Source organism: Panulirus ornatus, chromosome 41 (genome assembly GCF_036320965.1).
Source record: "Panulirus ornatus isolate Po-2019 chromosome 41, ASM3632096v1, whole genome shotgun sequence".
Classification (NCBI taxonomy): domain Eukaryota; kingdom Metazoa; phylum Arthropoda; class Malacostraca; order Decapoda; family Palinuridae; genus Panulirus; species Panulirus ornatus.
In genome coordinates this window covers 6,984,624-6,992,123 of record NC_092264.1, presented here as the reverse complement: position 1 = coordinate 6,992,123, position 7,500 = coordinate 6,984,624, and the positions used below count along the sequence as shown (strand labels likewise).

Genomic DNA, 7,500 nt, shown 5'->3' with positions numbered 1-7,500 from the left:
TGAAATTTTCACAAACAGGAAAATGTGAAGAGCTCTGTCCCAAATTTCCGGCACTGTGCATGCAGCTGTTGCAGACTGGTGATCATGTGAGATATTCATGACGCGAACACAGAATATCCAGTATTATGATCATTAATAAGGCTAAAATCTAAATCTCATTTAGAAATCCTGAATTTCTCTGCAGTTGGTCTAATGGGAATGGTTAAGGAAGGGGGCAAGTCGTGATGGAGTGAGTGATTTAGATAAAGCCCAGTGAAATGACGAGTTCCTGATACCATCAGACAAGGCTGAGGTCAGCGCTGTTGTTAGGTGCAGTACCGTAGGAGTATTGCCAGTACTGTTGGGAAGGCACAGTACCTTACCAACGCTAGGATAGTCCCGCGCCCCAAGAGTTCTGGGGCCAATACCCCAAGAAATATCGGGATGGCCCATCACCCCAGTGGTTCAGAGGGCCCAGGAAGATTAGGGGTGTGACGCAGGACCGAGTACAGGGGGAGGGTGGAGGGAGGGCAGATGACCCAGCAGTAGTGGGGTTCACTGGGCCGCGTCTCCAGTAATAAATGGCAAGGTCCTTCGTGCGAGACGGACATCGCAAACAGGAAAGTTTTAATAAGTAGGAGACACGATGGACGTTCGGGTCCCTCGGATGTTTCCAGTATGTTCAGTTCTCGGGGGTTCTCCCTTGTGAGTTCAGCCCTGGGGTTCTCCCAGTACATGGTCATAGCTAATGATGAACTTCATTAACGTTCGTCTTGCCAGCCAACGGGTCTACTTTTTTGTTAAGGCCTAGCAGCATCCTCCCTTACACAGTCCTGTTTTAGATAACAAGGGTGCCAGGAGAAGAGAGGTGAGCTACAGAGAGAGAGAGAGAGAGAGAGAGAGAGAGAGAGAGAGAGAGAGAGAGAGAGAGAGAGAGAGAGACGGAGAGAGAGAGAGAGAGCGAGAGACGGAGAGAGAGAGAGAGAGAGAGAGAGAGAGAGAGAGAGAGAGAGAGAGAGAGAGAGAGAGAGAGAGAGAGAGAGAGGATTATGTAAAACTTTTTCCTTTATGCATCTCCTACAAACTCAGCCTTCGGTAGATCCATTGAAAACATCCCAGACTCAGTGTGGGTAGTTTTGTAAACACATAAAACTTGTTCATGAATGTATATGTGTATTTATTTATTTCATTGTTTGTGTGTGTGTGTGTGTGTGTGTGTGTGTGTGTGTGTGTGTGTGTTGACCTAAATGTTGTGTATACTTTTCTATACTTCCTTTAACAGCATTTCTTTTTCGATCGTGAACGCATACATGCTTGTAAAATTGTGTTTATATGAGCACATGTGTGTTTGTGTATGACAATGGACGGACGTAGTCAATCCGTTGATAATATCCCGCCTGGTGCAGTGGCGTCTAATAGCCAGAGACGTGATAATGTTGGGGTGCCATGAAAAATAAACAGATTAAAATGTCACGCGCTTTAGGGGAGGTAGGTTAGGAAATGTTGACCTTTATGTTAAGTGCATCGTTATAAAAGGGTCACCCTGCTTTCTATAATTTATGGAACTGTTTCATCTATTGTCTGTGAAGCCATGGAAGTACGAACGGCTATATTACGTAAATAGTAATTCGATACAACAATAGATATGTTGTTCCAATTTGGATTGGATTCGTTGGTGATAAGATTACTACTGATTCTACTTATATATATATATATATATATATATATATATATATATATATATATATATATATATATATATATATATATATAGATGGGTATTTACAGAATGTAAACCATTTGCAAAAACAGCAAAGCATTATGTTCCTTAACATCTTTAACTTTAAAGGTATTGTAAATTCACTCACACGTTTCCTTGAATTCTCTAATCAATTTTTGTGACAACCAAGGTAGAAAGTTCTAAAGATTGTTACTACCTTAAAATGACACAAAAAGGCGTGTCATATAATGGTCATGTTAAAGTGTCACCTAAAGATACGCATCATAAAGAAATTACCTTAAAGTGACTCCTAAAAGAGTATGTCAAAAATGCCTAAAGGGCAACCAAAAGAAAAAAAGAAATTCGAACATTTTTTCCTCTCAAAGTGAAACCTAAAAGAGCGTTGCACAAAGAGTTTACCTTAAAATGACATCAACAAATTTTAGGTTAAGGGTTACTGTGAAGCCGATCCTGGCACTGTCTTGGTGAGGCTGACCCTGGCACTGTTCTGGTGAGGCTGACTGCCATTCCCGACAGTGCCCACTCTATGTTAGCCCTGGCACTGCCCACGTCGACAGTGTCCTCGCATGAACGAGTCACTGCTATGCATCTACAATCGCTGGGAAGTAATTAAATTCCTATGTAAATTTTCCTTTGTCAGACTCACACCTGAGAGATATTTTATGCCCGGCTGGATCTTACTGGGACGAGGCCGGGGAGTGTGGGAGAGGCAGGGAGTGTAGGAGAGGGAGGGAGTGTGGGAGAGACAGGGAGTGTAGGAGAGGGAGGGGGTGTGGAAGAGAGAGGAAGTGTGGGAGAGAGAGGAAGTGTGTGTGTGTGTGAGAGAGAGAGAGAGAGAGAGAGAGAGAGAGAGAGAGAGAGAGAGAGAGAGAGAGAGAGAGAGAGAGAGAGAGAGAGAGAGTTTAGCAGAGGCAGGGAGTGTAAGAGAAGCAGGGAGGGTGAAAGTGGGCAGTGGACGGTAGAGAGAGGTGAGAGCCGCAAGAGGGAGAGGGGACAGTGGGAGAGAGTAAACAAGAGGAGAGACGGAGTGGCAGGAAGCCAAAGGACTAAGGAATGCAAGTGCTTCTTAGGGAGGAATACAAAGGGTGAGTGAAGGGACAAGATTAAAGGCTACTACAGGTGATAAAGGATCAAAGGGCAAGGGATCCTTAGTTAAGGGCTGGGAGTAATGGGAGGGTTGAGGTTTGAGTGATATGAGAGAAGAAGCGAGGGATTAAAATGTCGATTTTGAGTGGCTAGGAATGCAATCTAGCGTGGGAGGATTGAGACCCCGGCCATCAATCCCACGAGGGATTGACTACCTGACCATCAACTGCACCAGCGACTGTGGTCCATTCACTGCTGCTCATGGTAAACGCATCGATGTGCCTGTCACTGGCATCGATGTTTGCGTCACTGCTGGCACAGTTTGAGAACTGACAACATTGCCGGTGCCTACAGCAGGCGATAATTGATCACTGGCCTTATTGACTGTGCCACTAGCAGTGCATCTGAGTCACCATCGGTGATAATGATAATTCGTCCTCACACAGCAGTGCATTTAACACTAGTGCTCAGTGTCCTCTGCTGGACCATGGGAGGGACCAGCTGACCCAACCATTGGAGGGACTATGATAGATATGATAGCAATAATAATAATAATAATAATAATAATAATAATAATAATAATAATGATAATAATAATAATAGTAGTAGTAGTAGTAGTAATAATAATAATAATAATAATAATAATAATAATAATAATAATAATGATAATAATAATAATAGTAATAACAATAATTGATAATTATAGTAATAATTATAATGATAATGGTATTTCGGATTAAAAAGAATATAATCTAGCTTTCTTTTAAAGCAAAAAACTGTGTATCTTTACAGTAAAAGTTATATTAAATAATTTGTGTATGAGAGTCGTAATAAAAGCTTACGGTGCGGTGTTGCCATGAGTTTATTTTCAGTAGGAATTTAACCCCGGTGTGAAAAATGGTTTGTACAGGAAATTATTTTTCCTTGATATCACCTCTGGCAATTACAAATATACATTTGAAAATTGTGTGGAACATTTCATGTACTGAGCATAAGTGTTAGTGTGTGTGTGTGTGTGTGTGTGTGTGTGTGTGTGTGTGTGTGAGAGAGAGAGAGAGAGAGAGAGAGAGAGAGAGAGAGAGAGAGAGAGAGAGAGAGAGAGAGAGAAGACTGCTGTATGGAAACCAAATAAGGAAGCTTTGCACACATGGAATGGTCCGCCTCCCCGTCAACAACACTGTGCGTGGAGCTATGCTAATAGGCCGGCCTTTGTCAGGTTATAGAACGGCATTTAATAGGTGGTCCATTGTAGACCATTAACATTAGGGGGTGTTGTAGAGACGGACCTGTTGTATCGCTGTCGATAACCTAATGTGAACAAGATGACTTCTCTTTTATATATATATATATATATATATATATATATATATATATATATATATATATATATATATATATATATATATATATACACACACACACACACACACACACACATGTATATACGTACACGTTCACACACGCACATACGTATACATTTATATACATACACAGACATATACGTATATACACATGTACATAATTCATACTTGCTGCCTTTATTCATTCTAGTCGCCACCCCGCCACATGAAATGACAACCTCTTCCCCCCGCATGCGCGCGAGGTAGCGCTAGGAAAAGACAACAAAGGCCACATTCGTTCACACTCAGTCTCTAACTGTCATGTGTCATGCGCCGAAACCACAGCTCCCTTTCCACATCCAGGCCCCGCAAAACTTTCCAGGGTTTACCCCAGACGCTTCACATGTCCTTGTTCAATCCACTGACAGCATGCCGACCACGGTATACCACATCGTTCCAATTCACTCTGTTCCTTGCACGCCTTTCATCCTCCTGTATGTTCATACCCCAATCGCTCAAAATCTTTTTCACTCCATCCTTCCACCTCCAATTTGGTCTCCCACTTCTCATTTCCTCCACCTCTGACACATATATCCCCTTTGTCAATCTTTCCTCACTTATTCTCTCCATGCGACCAAACCATTTCAATACACCCTCTTCTGCTCTCTCAACCTCACCCTTTTTATTACCACACATCTCTATTACCCTTTCATTACTTGCTCGGTCAAACCACCTCACACCACATATTGTCCTCAAACATCTCATTTTCAACGCATCCACTCTCCTCCGCACAACCCTAGCTATAGCCCACGTCTCACAACCATACAACATTGTTGGAACCACTATTCCTTCAAACAAAAACCCATTTTTTGCTTTCCGAGTTAACGTTCTCGCCTTCCACACATTCTTCAACGCTTCCAGAACCTCCGACCCCTCCCCACCCTATGGCTCATTTCCACTCCCATGGTTCCATCCGCTGCCAACCATCTGATATATATATATATATATATATATATATATATATATATATATATATATATATATATATATATATATTAGATGGATAGATATACGAGGACACCAACACTCGTGACTGATACCTCCTTATAAAAAAGGAAATTACCTCCACCAAAGTACTATATTGCTTTCTGTTTTTAAGGACAAGGTTGGTTTTGCATGTTCTGAGCGATATCATAAGACAAACACGCACAATAGAAAATTACCCGGTATTTTCTTTTTTTTTTCTACATCGCTTAAGGAAAGAAAAACCACGACCCATTCCTCCAACCCGGAAAACAGTTCTGAAACAAATTAACCTAACTGGGTAATTGTCATGGTCTCTGATAATTTTCTAGACTCTTTGATACTGTTCTAGACGGATAATTTTCTGGGCTAATAATTGTGCAGGAGCTCAAGCCAGGTTAGGGGCTTGGGTAGGATTGTCATTTACACGAGTCACTGACCTTATTTGGTTAGAAGGATCAGGTCTCGTGGGGTTACCCATGGGGTCTTCTCTACACTTGTAAGTTTAAGTCATGGATGTGATAGCCCGTCCATTGGTCTGATCCTTACCTGTTAGGTCAAAGGCCAGGCCATCATATCCAGAGTTCGAACACTCGTGCTGAAAGGTCCCACTGTCGTAGACCAGGGTTCTGTCTCTACGTTCTCATGGTTCGTAAATTCTTAGTGAACGATCGTAACGTCGAGTTCAAGAGGTTAAATGATGACAAGGGATAACAGAGGAGGTCATTACAGACACCCGGGATGAAAATGAATTTTGTCATTAGTCGTATGACGCTGCAGCAAAGGATTCTCACCTAGCTTGGTCGTCACGTCACTGTTGCTGATCCCTTCTCAGTATTCGTTCTTGATGATTATTCCTCCCTCCCCAGCTTTTATTTTCTTCATTGCATGTGATTCGTGCGATTCTTGGCGTTCATGTCGTGGTAGCTGATTTATCTGTGTCTTGGCGTTTATGTCATTTTATTTGACAGACCAAGAATTGCAAGGAAACAGTCTCATGATCCTTGAATGAGGAGACTGTTGCACACGCTGAGGGTAGCGGAACGGAAGAGGATGCAGAGCACGCAAAGGTTTAAGGACCGGGTCACATTGACGGAACGATCCTACAGGTTAAATAAAGCACAAGCATTATTATGACGAACAAAACTAGTTGGTCAAGTGTGAGGATGGTGTGAGACCACGCCAGCAAGGAAACCAGAAAAGAAACAAAATCATCTGTCGCTTTAGTAAAGAAATTCCCGATGTGGCTGGACAGTCATTAGCATAGTCGAGGTGGCTGTGAACCGTGGCTGAGGAGAGGACGAGGGGGCTCGATCCAACGTCACACAGAATCAAGATTTAAAGGACAAAACAAAGGCAGTTACCCGGATGGTTGGTTATACCACGGTGTAACATGAGAAAACTAAATTGTAAGTGAAAAATTCTCTCTCTCTCTCTCTCTCTCTCTCTCTCTCTCTCTCTCTCTCTCTCTCTCTCTCTCTCTCTCTCTCTCTCTCTCTCTCTCTCTCTATGTATCTATCTATCTATCCATCTATCTATCTCTCAAGTTTGATTTTTTTTCTTATTCCTTTATTTTCTAAATGTTTGTTTCCGTACATGTATATGGCTGTTGTCTGTTTCTGTTCAGCTGTCTGTGTGTGCAAGTGTCCGTCGTTCGTGTGGGATCTATTTAGCGTTTTATCGTTTGTATTGGGAAAGTTTGACCACTTCAATTTTAAGGGTGAATGGTCAAAACAAAATGAGAATGATGGTGAAGATACTCAGAATATGACCCAGATAGTTACTTGCTCTCTAATGGTCAGGTCATCATGACAGACGAAGTAACCGTTCTGCGTATGGGGGTGAGGGAGGGTGCCTTCATGGGGCGAGGGTAAGCCTTGTATCAATGATCCATATTTTTTCCTTCTCTTTAGGAAAAATGCATGAAAAATATTATTTTCGTGCATATAGCTATCCGTTACCAGAAGATGAATCACAAGAGTACAGTAGCATTTAGCGGATCATCAGGCGATAGTTTTTATTCTTAACACTAAAGCGCTTTATACAGCGATAACGTACCCCGGGAATTTCTTGAATTTCTTATTATTGATCTCCAACGTTATGTCGAACACAGATTAATCTCCAGTACGGAAGACTACGAACACAAGGACGTCCATATATTCCAACCTCATTGTTTTTTCTTGATATAATCATTATATTATGCTGGCCTTAACTCTTACTCATTACTCGTTGATTAATGGTAAGAAATAGAGGATTAATTTCTTGTCGAGGCGAGCCTCTTGGAAATCCAGGAAAACCAACGGTAATGTGAGGTTGTGTCAGTAATGAGTT

The 7,500-nt window shown here is 41.9% G+C and overlaps 1 protein-coding gene across 1 annotated transcript in view; it reads left to right on the top strand.

The window, feature by feature from the left end:
- sav (scaffold protein salvador) overlaps positions 1 to 7,500 on the top strand; it is a 1,023,444-nt gene that overhangs the window by 246,862 nt on the left and 769,082 nt on the right. The window lies entirely within an intron of this gene.